We start from the raw sequence: 12,836 nt of genomic DNA on the forward strand, positions 1-12,836 counted from the left end.
ATTTTAAAAAGACAGTCTTCAGAGTTTTTAAATAGGTATATTTTAGATATTGATACAAATGTTAAAGTACCCATAATTGCAAAGATGAATGCTCTCTTTTTGGGAAAAAGCATAGAGGTCTGTCTACACAAGAAATGCAGACTAACTGCTTGTATTGTACTACAGCAGTAAAGTGACAGATCAGTTTCTTACAGCATAAGAATCACTTCTTAATGAGGAAGGCAAGGTAGGGTTCTATGGCACCTGATCCAATAAAGTGCTGAGCACCTTCTTGGATGTGCGGAGTATCCTCAATTTCCATTAAAATTATCACTACATTTAGGTTAAGCACAATCACTTTTTCTAAATGCCATAAGAAATATTTCCTATTATGCAACTATATAAAATATCGTGCTTAGCAAAAGAGCCTTTTAACTACAGCCTCTCAAATACAGCAATATATATTTTTTTTTTTTTTTTTGTCTTAAGTGGCAAAGGACTGCTACAACAAACGTTATGCCTACTTTTGTCACTTTAAGGGATAATTGATTCTGGATTGTCTATCTTTTGCATGTAAGTTCTGTGCGAATGAATGTGGATATAATTTTAGAATTGCAGGCTGAATGTAGTATTACATAACATTTGCAAATGAACTTAAAGTATGTAGGGTTGCTTTTCTATACCTTCATCTTAGTATCTGTGGGAAAATAATACAGTTCAGGACTCTGACTGCCATTTCTCTTCCTTCCTGCACTGTTAACTCCTATTCAGTAAGCAGCATTTAATCACTGAAGCTCTTAAAGTTTAATCACTTTATGAACATGAGTACTGCCACTCATTCAAATAGAATTATTCACCTGTGGGAAGCTTAAGTATGTGCATAATGGTCTGCAGGATAGGAGCCTGGAGGGACATGTTTTGTTCTAATAGTCCTTTGCCACTTAAACCAGGAAAAGTAACCATATATTGATGCATCTGAATGAGATTTTTAAGAAGAAAGGCATTCCAGTCTTCTTTAGCACTGACTTTCATAGGGGTATGAAATATTTCACAAGGTAACTAAAGTCACTTTCTATCTGTAGATTAAATCTAATGTCTTAAGCGGTATTTCAGAGTTTATTAGTGGCAGCCATATCACTGAAAAGTAACCTAGTTTTTGGAACTGATCATGTGGGATTTAATACCGTGAAAGAGTAATCAGTTTCCATCCTGTTCTTACAGGATAAGCAACTGGGAATAGTGCTACTGTTTTTAAACAAAGCATTGCTTACAGTTAAAGGACTTCCTATCTTAATGGCAATTTTAAAAACTGCCATTGAGCTTTCATATAGCAGATATCATAAATTATGTTTTTTCCAATCACATAGGTGTGGCCAACCAGAGGCCAAATGCCCATTAGGGAAAAAATTGGTAATTGAGATGTGGGAAGCAGTGCTTCTCATCATAGGAACCTTAAAAACAAGCAAACAAAATCTGGCCATTTTGCTGAACAAAATGCCTTTTATTTTAAGGTTTGTGTCAGCACTTTCATTGTGAATTCCTACTATCATGAGTTAATAACGCCATTTAAAAAAAATCATTGTGGGTTGAAACCTGGTATGCAGATACTTGGAACAGAAAGAAATAGCTTTTATTTACATCATGAACCCATTCAATTAAACTGGTGGGTTTCGTCATATCTAAGGATTTTGTTGTTGGCTGTTCTTGAAAGTCTTGATTATAATTTGAGATTTGACAAAAGGCTACTGCTTATAAGTAAATTATTTCTAATAGAAATAGGATCGAAGGCTCTATTACAGAGAGACCGTAATATGACCAGAGTTAGTGTTGCTACCAGTGTCTATTATAAAGCCGTATTTTCACCTCTCCTCCTGTAAATCTAGTGTAGTTGTCTGGTTAAACTATAATTGCTTTAAAGGCAAAGGATTATGTCCGCAGACTTTGAAGAGAACTGAAACATATTTTTATCATTTAAAAAGTTCTCACTTGAAATCTTGACTGTGGTCTAATGTGCCTTTTCACACTCCAGCTCAAATAACTTTTGACTTGTAACACCAACCTTTCAATGCTGCTAATTTCCTTAAACTCAAGGGGTTTCTTTTTGAAGTGGTTATTGGCACAAAAAACTCTAGCCGCTTTCAATCTGCTCAGCAAAATATTACAACACAGCACTTGAAGCCTAGGTAAGTCTTGACATTAGGGTCTTGTCTATATAAGAGCGTACAGCGTTACAGCTGTACCAGTGCAGTTGCGCCACTGTAACATCTCTCGTGTAGCCACTCTATGCCTAAGGAGAGCTCTCTCATCAAAATAATTAAATCACCCACAACGAGAGGCGGAAACATTACCTTTAAGTATAAAGAAATGTATATTTAACTACAACTTTAAAGCTAATCCCAACAAATAGTGTACTTTCACCACTAAATCTCAAACACAACACTGCACCTTTAAATGTGAAATTTATATCTGTATCTATATATGTACACTCAGTAATGCCACTGATCAGCCTGAACTGAAGTCTACGTAAATAACTTACTTGTCGGTCATAAACTTTCCTCTTTAGCTACATGTTTCTCAGGAAACAAATTTTTGGACAAGTATTTGTGTCAATTGATAAACTGTTAAATGAGAAGTTCTAACTTCTTATTTCTTAAAATGGAAAATACATAATACAGAGGAGGGGGAAAAGCCGAAAATTAATGAGTCCTAGTCAAGGTGGCTATATTATGATGAAACATGCATTTCTTTATGCTTTGGTGGTTACATGGTCATTGAGGGTTCTTGGCTATTAGGGCTTGTCTACAATTGAAAGTCTTACTGGTATAACTGTTTTTGGTTAGGGGTATGACTATTTTAACCAAAACAGTTATATTGATAAAACAGTCAGTTGCAGACTAGGTCTTAGTCGTCCTTGTCGTCTTACATCTAAGTTCTTGGGTTTTGTAAGTGATGTGGTTATTAATTTCACCATTACTTAGCAATCTTATGTAACTGTTTTGTTTGCTAGAATATCTTAGGGGTGACACCTCCCCACCCCAAACTCAAATAAACTTGTTTAAACCTGACCACCCCCACACCAGAAAGCTGAAGGGCATGAAAGTAGTCAAAAATAAGTCCTGGAGAAGAGAATAAACAAACTAAAAACTACATATTAATAATAGCAAAACCAAGGTGAATAAAGTCTGTTAGGTTAGTTTTAAGTTAACGCTTAACAAACTGGAAGTCAAAGGCATATATTATAATAAACACACAGCATGTTGAATGTATCTGGTGCTATATAGTGATAACGTACAATGAATTACATGCTCCAGTTTTCCCCTCCCTCCAAACTGCTTTGCAGCCTCTCTTTACACTCAGCCAGCTCCCATGCCCCTTTGTCACTCATTCCCAAGGACTTCTGGAACCTGAGGTGTAACGGCTCGTAGACCTGAACAGGCTTAGCTCTATGGCAGGGCCTATGTGATTTGAGAGGAGCTCTTGTGCTGGCCAGTATTGGGAGCAGAATTGGTCTGGGAGTCAGAAATAGGTAATTTTCTGGATGTTAAAAAAAACCCCATTGCTTGATGTGCTGTATGGAAAACTGTCTTAAAATTGCAATTGTAAAATTTATATTTCCTGGGATTTTCCCCGGGTCCTGCTTGCAGGTTATGGGCTTCCAGGGAAGCATGCAAACTGAGCCTTGCAGAGTTAGTTTGCAGCCAGCCTAGAGTAAAGTGTGGTGAGTTGTCTGTTTTTGGGAGCAGCCTGCTTTGTGTATCTGTTTTGGGTTCTTGTGTGTTATGAATTCCAAGAAATAAAGTGGAGAGAGCATTTTATGTTTATCAAAGTTCTGTGAATATTCCATAGAAAAATGCTTGAAGAGGACTTAGTGTGAGCATCCTAGAAGAAATTCCATTAGAACTCTTCTACGAGTCTGATTTAAAAAAAAAATTTGTTTTGGTCTGATGGAAAACCACTTACCCAAGGAGCTGGTAGGCCAGCAGACTAGTTGCATTTAGCCAAAGTCTGCATGCCAACTAGAACCATAAACTCTTTTTGAAATTAGAATAGTCCACTCACTCACTTTGTGGAAGTAAGCTCATTATACAAGGGGAGAAGCATTTGGCTTCTGCAGAGGCCAGAGCAGCAGTTTCTGTGTAACAGCTCTGTATGCAGCACTGACTCTGAAACCCTACTTCATGTTTTAATGTGCTAACTTTGGCCGTGACCCCTCTGCAGCTTGGCTTTTGGGATGGAAAGGAGTGGGTGTCTTAACTTGCAGATCCTTCAGAATTGAATGGCTGTTTCTTAAAGTAATTGAAAGTATGTTTTCTTTTTTTTTTTTTTTTCTTTTGACTTTTTTTTAAAAAGTCATGTTTTAAATAAACTCCCAGTTCTTAGGCTCTTTGTGTGTTTAAGCCTGACCTTTTACAGCAGTTACCCTTGATGATCACCAAAGCTTGATGGAGGCATTAGGAAACCCTTGAGCAGCCACGGTGACGTGGGCACACTCTGCCTGCAGAGATAGGAAGATAACTGTGGCATTGGTTTACCTTTTTGATTTAACTTTTGGAAGTGTGTCTTCACAATCAGAAGAGATGGAAACTTGTTTAACTGAAAGCATACGTTCTGCGGAGGTTGATACTTAGTCATTGCAAGTAGTAAATTTTTGTTGTGGGTAATTTTGTTTTTAAGTACTGCTTATAGCACTTGCTAGGAAACTGAAGAATTGACAACTCCATTAGATTTTGTTTTTTTGAAGTTTTTGACGTGCAGGTGTATGATTATCTTCTGGAAAATGTTCTTGCTTAGTGTGTCAAGATTGTTCTAATGCAGGATAAAACAAGCTGACATGATCAGACTTTCTAGGTATGACTCTCCTATGGTGACTGGAGTGAGGTGGCAAAAAGCCAAGCAAAGAAGCTTTAAGGCTATCTTTCTTTTGGTGTGTTCTTCTGACTTACAATAGCCTGGAGATGCACACCAAAGCACTTGTGTAGCTGTAGAGCAATGGATATTTGAAAATCTTATTGGGAGGGTCTAAACAAGTACACTACTGTAACTATGAATCTGTATTTCTGAGTACGGTTGAGTTCTGCGTGATTGGTTGCAGGCTTACAAGCGTGTATTCTATGTTGGTGCTGACAGACCAAGGGTTGAAATGAGCAGACGTCCCATTCTATGGTGGTCAGTCAGCCAAAGCTTACTGGCATTTTATATTTTATAATCTTGTACTCGATCATACAAACAGTTTGTCTGTTCTCTTCCCCCCGCCCAGATTGTATGGTAAGTCCCTCTTCTTACTCCCTGCCAGCTGCTGTCTCTCTGAAGCACTACAGGCAATTTCAGTGGGGGGCAGAACTGGGAGTTACCTGCTTCTCTCTCAGCAGAGATCAGGGAGGGAGGGAGGGAGATGTAGGAAGGGCCTGCTGAGAAGTCTGCGCCTGAGAGGCAATTGTTTGTTAGTGAAGGGGAGAAGCCAGTGGGGAGACAGATTAAATTCATGGGGACAGAGGGAGTGGAGCCACTGAGGTGGGGAAGATTCATGGTGGTAGAAAATGGATGCTTTTTCTTGAGTCTGATTTCAAATAAGCCAGAAAACTGCTGGAGACTGGTGTAGTTTGTTGAATTTTAGGTTGTTCTTTGCACGCATACCCCCTCATCCATTTGAAGAAGAAAGTAGTCTAAAACCAGCTTCCTCTGGGATCTTAGTGACTTCTTGATTACTTGACTTCTCTGGACAATAGGGTCCCTGACAAAATTCTTGGTATATTGACAAGCACAGTAAATCCTGGAGGACTTTTAGGGTCCTTTTTTTGGGGTCTGTTTTCCTTTAGAGAAATATTCAAGAGGTGCTGGCAGTGTCATAGTTTTCAGGGCTGTTCTCAAAGGTGCCTTAGTGAAAAGATTTAATAATCAGCATTACTCATTAATTAGATTAATTATTAATTTTTATGGAATCAGTGGAGTTAATATTTCCAACCTTCAGTCCCTAGATGTTTGACCTAACTGAACTATTCAATGGGCTTCTGAAAGCATTAACATTGATTATTCTATTGTGATTAGCAAAATGAGTGAATCAGTTCATTAGACTAATTATTCTTCAAAACTTTGTGGTTCATTGACTCACAAGTTTTCTGATCAGGTGTAAAATTCTGGAGGGAGTTGGAGTGTCCTGAAAAGCTGGCTTACAATTGACACAGGTATGCCCCAGGATTGGAGCTATATAGAGACGGGTGTAGAAATAGACAGAAAATTGAAGGGAGAAGTGACGATATACAGTCTTGTCTGGTCACTCTGTGTGCGTGTGAGCACGCGTGTGTGTTATGGCTCTGGTCACATGCTCAATTGTGTGGTGGAGCTTTATTCATTGATCTTAACTTTAGAGATCATATGTTTGGTTCAAAGTTGGGACTTGATGCATTTTAGCTGGAGCCAATAATAAATCAATTTTTGGTATAGCCACAAGCAGTGTGTGCGCATGTGTACATTTTATGGCAGAGGCATAAAAATACAGTTCTGTTGTTTAATAGGCCAGAAAAGTATAAAGCTTGTATATTGCAAAATGTGCTCTGATATTTTCATTTGTGGATACTGCTTCCTGTCTTGTAAGGGAAAACTAGGCAAAACTCATGATCTCACTTCCATAACTAGTTGTGAGCAAGGTCCTATTTATCTACAATAGCATAGCTTAATTATGGCACAGTGGGGTCCTGATCTAGGGCTGGGGCCCCTAAGCCCCATGGTAATGCTGCTACTAATAAAGATGCTTTCTCATTTCTTTCCCTCGGCACCCTGAAAAAGACTTAAACTTGATTATGCTGAATTTATAATTACCCACTCTAGCATATTGCTGCCTTAAATACCGCTCTTTCTGAGGATAGAAATGGCCTTGCTACTGTCTTAAGGCCATTTAAGGGGAATTAAGTGAAGAAGCAGCAGCTCACTTTCCTCTAACTTTTTTTATTGTTAGAACACATCTACGAATTTCAATGTTTCCTCCTCTGTTAGTCTTCTGGGGAATCACTGTAAGGGGTAAGGTGTTGCTAATATCTACCGTGACAGAATCTAGGCTTTTTATAAAAGCAAACTGGGATGATGGGAGCTGGTTGGAGATGCTCTGTAGTTCATATCAGGGCATTGTTGCTGTCCTGACACCGACATCTCCAGCTAATGTCCGACACATCAATTACACCCCTGGCTTGCCTATGTCAGCTGATTCAAACTAACCGGTTCAGGCTGAGGGGCTGTAAAATTGCAGTATAGGTGTTTGGGCTCAGGCTGAAGCCCAGGTTCTGGGACCCTCCCCCCACTCCCTTTGTGGCCCAAGCCCAGGGAGCCTGAGTCAGCTGATACAACAGGGGTGTTTAACTGTAGCGTAGACATATCCTTTGTTTTTTTTACTGAACTGCTGTTAGTTTGACACACTCAGCAGTGACAATCAGAAGATTCAGAAAATGCTACACTGATGTTTCTGTGCAGCTATAATTGTTTTAAAATGTTTACTTCCAAACTGAAGGAAGAGCAGGGAAAACATGCCTAATAATTAAATCAACACTGCAGTTTTTCTCTATTTATGATGCTGCTTTAAAGGTGAGCTATAATTCTTCTAAAAAGCTTTTTTTATGCAGTATGTCTGTCTTTTTTTTTTTTTTTTTTTTACAACTTTTTAAACAATCTGTAATTTAACAGCCTGAGAAGTGGGGCTGGTAGAAGTAGAGCTGTAGTGGTTTCAGTAAAAACCTGTTGATTATAATGTCAGGGAGGCTTGGGCCCTGATCCTGCATAAGCATTTAATATTATGGACATATGCTCCTGTGCTGATCCCCTAGCTATGCAAGATAAGGGCCCTAGATATCAGTCACTTGTATTGAACGGTGGCTTCTTTTAATGAAAGGAGAGGGAGAGAAAATAAAGCATTTTGGAGTTCATCATTTTTTTTCTGTTTTCTTAAAATATATCTTTTTCAAGGGAAAACTCCAGAGACTAGTTACATTTTAAATAACTAATTATTTAGCCATGTAAGAAAATCATATAGTTCAGGGGCCAGCAACCTATGGCACGTGTGCCAAAGGTGGCATGTGCGATGATATTGAGTGGCACTCGCTGCTCCCCCCTTCCAGCCCTGGCCCAAAGCAGCGCTGTGCAGTGGTCATTCTCCCCCCCTCCCCCCCCGCCTTCTGGCCCCGCCCCTCTCCCACGTGGGCTCAGTGGCACCCTGGCCTGAGCCGTGCTGCTCCCAGGCCAAAGCAGTGCTGCGTGATGCTTCTTGGGGCCAGGAGCGGCTCCTGGCCAGAGTGCTGGGAGAGGGGTGTGGTTGGGGGGGGGGAGTGGGTAGCAGCTGCCACGCAGTGCTGCTTGGGGCTGGGAGCAGCTCCTGCCCAGGGTGCTGGGCCTGCAGCATGTAGGAGAGGAGTAGGGAGGGGAAAGGGGGAACATGTGGCACACCGTGTCTGAAAGGCTGCTCATCCTAGTTCCTAAAGAAACAACTTTTTATCCTCTTCAATATCTCCTTCAGTAAATAGGTCTGTGGTTTCTGAGGGTGCCATTTGAATGATGCTGCCTAGCATGGATTGGGTCTGAAAATTGGCTCTCCAGTTATGGAATACTGGAAAGCCGAAGGTTTCAAAGTTGCTGTAAATTCTGGGACTCGTAAAGAAAATTTTTTTGCAGAGTTGTGTAGTAGTTGACTTAACTTGAATATTTTTGCCTCATAACTCTGAAACTTTGTTTCCTCCCTTCCTGCCCCGTGAAGACTTTTAAAATAGTCAGCTTTTCTATTTTATGGTCCCTGTTGCACTAACAGGCATACCTTAAATCAGCAGTTTGCTGTCTTTTTTTGTTTTTGTTTTTCCCTTTGTACCTTAGACCAGGGGTGGGGAACCTTTTTTGTGCCAAGGGCCTGATGGTGGCTGAGTGTCCGCTGCCGAATTCCCCCCTGCCGCCAAAAAGGGGCAAACAGTGGCAGGGTTTCGGCGGCGGGCACTGCCCCCCCCACGGAACCCCGCCGCCGCTGAATGATTTTGCGGGCCTCATACGGCCCGTGGGCCGGACCAAATGATTTTGCGGGCCTTATACGGCCCGTGGGCCGAACGTTCCCCACCCCTGCCTTAGACCCTGACTCTGCAAAATTTGAGCAATTGTCTAACTTAAGTATGTAGGCACTGATCATACAGTCACTTGTGTTAGGAGAATATTTTATAGTTTCACTGAATCTTTTAAATTCAAGGCCAGATGTAAGCACAAGTGCTGCAAAGATCTGCTTGGGGTCTTGTGCGTTCAAAGGCCACATATCATATTAACTCTGCTACATACAAGTTGTTCCTGTCTCCCTTGTCAGCAGTGGGAACTGATTTGGAGGCAATTCATAGGGTGAGAATTATGTTAACGTCTTCCTTTTTCCAAGTTTTTGGGGGTCCTATTCAAATGAATTGCCCTTTTTACTTTTTGCTTTGACAGCTTTATCTTTTAGTGCTTTCAGATTTGCTTGTCTGTGGTTCTATTTTCTCTTTAACCTATTCTTTTCCAACATATCTCTTGCCCTCAAATAAGCACTTTCAGTCAAAATTATTTATTATATTGTTGGCAATTTTGTGCTTCAAAGATAACAGATGTTAAGATTTCCCATAAAACTCTTGTGTGGGCTGCTTTGATATGGAGGAACTCTTTAGACCTTGGAAACAATGAATTCTGCATCAGAATTTTTTTGGGACGCTTGAACACAGAATTTACCATTTCCTTCTCGGATTGAGCCACTCTAAAACTCATCATGATGTACCATCTGCCATTCTTTTGACTTGGAGCCAGGTGCTTTTACAGAAGTTTGATTTAGCTGAATTTGAATCTAGTTTTTATGATGCAGTCCTTTCCATGTGCAGAGCATTTATATTCTTCTATGCTCCAGGTCAGTGGAGAAAAGACAGAATGCTTCTACTGGCACACTTCCTGGAAGTCTAATTAGGTAGAGAAGGAATTTGTAGATTATCAGCAGAAAAGTATAGAAGGAGAAAATATTTCCCTTGAGGATGGGGTGAATGGGGAAAAAACTACAGTGGTAAGACTTTTAAAAAGGAAGCAATGATCTTATTGTGGTTTCAACCTTACTAAATAAAAGCACTTCTTGAGCCCTTAGGTTTTTAAGTTGCCTAGTCTTTGAATTTAATGCAGTTCTGCAAAACTTGACAGTTCAGAAATTATTGGTCAGTCCCCCTCCCCCCATCACAAAAAAATCCTAAATCATGAGATCTAACCAATAACTTTGGGGTTCTCTTCTTTTGCCTTATGGAGTAGGGTTCATGTTTTCTGGCTTGCCTCTGCTATTGCGATGACTAGGAACTGTTTTTATGAAAGGTGAGATTCTCACCTGCTCACTTTACTCCAGGAGCTGGGGTTTTAAGAATCACACAATATCTAGTGTTTCAGTTAGCTGCTGTCAGTGGGTTTGAATAAATGCTACTTGCCTAATTTGAACCAAGGTAGGATCTTTGGCCTTTGGTCCCTCTGCTACTATTCAGTTTATTCCTGTATTTTAAAAAAATTGTTAATAAAATGAATATATTTTAGAACCCTGGACAATATTATGATTAAAAGGCATCTTAAATTTCATTTGCCTTTGAATATTCTTGTCTTAAATGGTTTCATGGGGGCATCCTAATTATAGCTGATTGGTGCGTAATTAATTGAGCACTTCAGATCAAGTTACTATGCTCCAACTTTAAAAATAAAAGAAATATTGTGTACAAAAATCCATGAGGTTCCCAAATTTGTTTTCTATTGGAATACTAGATCAAAGTGGTGAAGCCAGTTTTAAATGAGTATATGTTAAGAGATGTATCTTCAAAGCAACAGATGAAAAGAAGTACACTGAAATCCTTTGAAATGAATACCTGGTTAGGAACAAATTTCAAATGCAGTAAAAACTGAGAGAATTCACCTAGATTTATAAAGGCTTTTAATAAAAACAATCTGCAGAGACTTTTTATAAAAATACAATGAAGGAGACTTCCAGTGAATTATAATGTAATCCTAGAAACATGGGGTCGGAAAGGATGCAGAGAGGTCATCTAGTCCATCCCCCTGCACTGAGGGAGGACTGAGTATACCTGAACCAGGTTTCTAACCTATTCTTAAAAATATCCAATGATGGGGATTTCACAACCTCACTTGATTTCTTTCTTATAAATTAGGAAGTTCCTGCCTAATCTGCGACAAGGGAGGTTGATGTTAGGTATTTACACCAATTACTACTTGTCCTACCTGCAGCAGACATGGAAAACTGATCACCATCCTCTTAACAACCCTTAACAGATTTGAAGACTGTTATCAGCCGCCCCGCCGCCCCCCCCCCCCCCCCCCAAGTCCTCTTTTTCTCAAGACTGAACATGCTTTTTTTTTTTTTTTTTTTTTTTTAACCTTTCCTTGTAGGTCAGGGTTGTAAAACTTTTATCACTTTTGTTGTTCTCCTCTGGACTCTGTTCAGTTTGTCCACATCTTTCTTCAAGTGTGGTGCCCAAAATTGGACACACATTCCAGCTGAGGCCTCACCAGTGCTGAGAAGAGAGACAACTATCTCCCATGTTTTGTATACAATACTGTCATTAGTATGTCACATTAGCCTTTTTTGCAACTGCGTAAGTCATATTCAATTTGTGATCCACTCTAACCCCAAAACCTTTTCAGCTGTGTACCACCTACCCAGTTATTCCCCCATTTTGTAGCTGTTTGAATTTTTTTTTTTCTTCCTAAATGTAATATGTCTTCCCTTTGTTTCATTTTGGTACTTTCAGACAGATTCTCTAACTTGTCAGGGTTGTTGTGAATTCTAATGCTGATCTCCAAAATATGCGTACCCTCTGCTTGCTTGGTGTCATCCACAAGTTTCATAAGTGTACTGTCCACTCCATTATCCAAGTCATTAATGAAAATATTAGATAGTACCAGATCCAGGACTGAGTTCCACCTCCACACTAGATACTCCTTTGTTTGACAGCGAACCATTAACTACTTTTTTCGAACAGTTTTTCAACCAGTTGGTCACCCATTTTATAATTTCATTCTAGATCACATTTTCCTGACTTGCATATGCGAATATCAGGTGGGATTGCATCAAAAGCTTCAATAAAATCAAGATAATATCATGTCTGCTGCTTCCCGCCATCCACTAGGCCTGTAACCCCTTCAAAGAAATAAATTAGATTGTAATCACTTACATCCAATTACAAAAAATAAAACTGTAGAGAAAAAACAAATAAGGTGAGCCATCATATTGACAATAAATTCAGTCTCTGACTTAGTGTGTATGTGAAAGTAGGGAGAAGTCTTCCATGAAACCCTGCACAAAAGTTGTTAGTGTTTTTGGGTGCCTTCACTTTCCTGTAAAATCTGAATTTGCATATTATGGTGCAGAAGTAGGCAAAAATGTGAATATTGAGACTCCTATCCTGGAAAATGGATGGTCATTATGAGGGGGAGAAAAATGGAATATGAAATGCAATGAGCAAATAGACAAAACCATGTAGGAGTTAAGACTGAAATCTTCAAGTAGCTTTACACATCTTTGTAAGTTTTTCACTCCTCTGGTTAGGATACTAGAAATGCATATAACTTCTGGAATGAATGGGAACATGGAGCTTTAAATTCATTGAGAGAGTATATCTTCCATCTATTTCTTATCAAAGGAAGGTCCAGTGTGATGAAGTAGCAGTAAAACAGCAGTTCTTATGAGAAACACCAGCATTACTGCACACTGATTGGAGCTACTGATGCAGTGGTGTAAGAGTCTAAAGTGGCTTGGATGTACATTAAAACATTAAAACGCTTAAAACACTACAGTGTGGTGACAGTAGGGAGTCTCCCTCCTTCCTGTCGTTGTAGTAAGT

The 12,836-nt window shown here is 39.6% G+C and overlaps 1 protein-coding gene across 3 annotated transcripts in view; it reads left to right on the top strand.

Annotated features, from left to right (window-relative positions):
- The window catches only part of STK39 (serine/threonine kinase 39), a 158,257-nt gene that overhangs the window by 2,170 nt on the left and 143,251 nt on the right, over window positions 1-12,836 (top strand). The window lies entirely within an intron of this gene.

Source organism: Emydura macquarii, unplaced genomic scaffold (assembly GCF_026122565.2).
Source record: "Emydura macquarii macquarii isolate MOO-44397 ecotype Brisbane River unplaced genomic scaffold, CSIRO-AGI_Emac_v2 contig_1253, whole genome shotgun sequence".
Lineage (NCBI taxonomy): Eukaryota > Metazoa > Chordata > Testudines > Chelidae > Emydura > Emydura macquarii.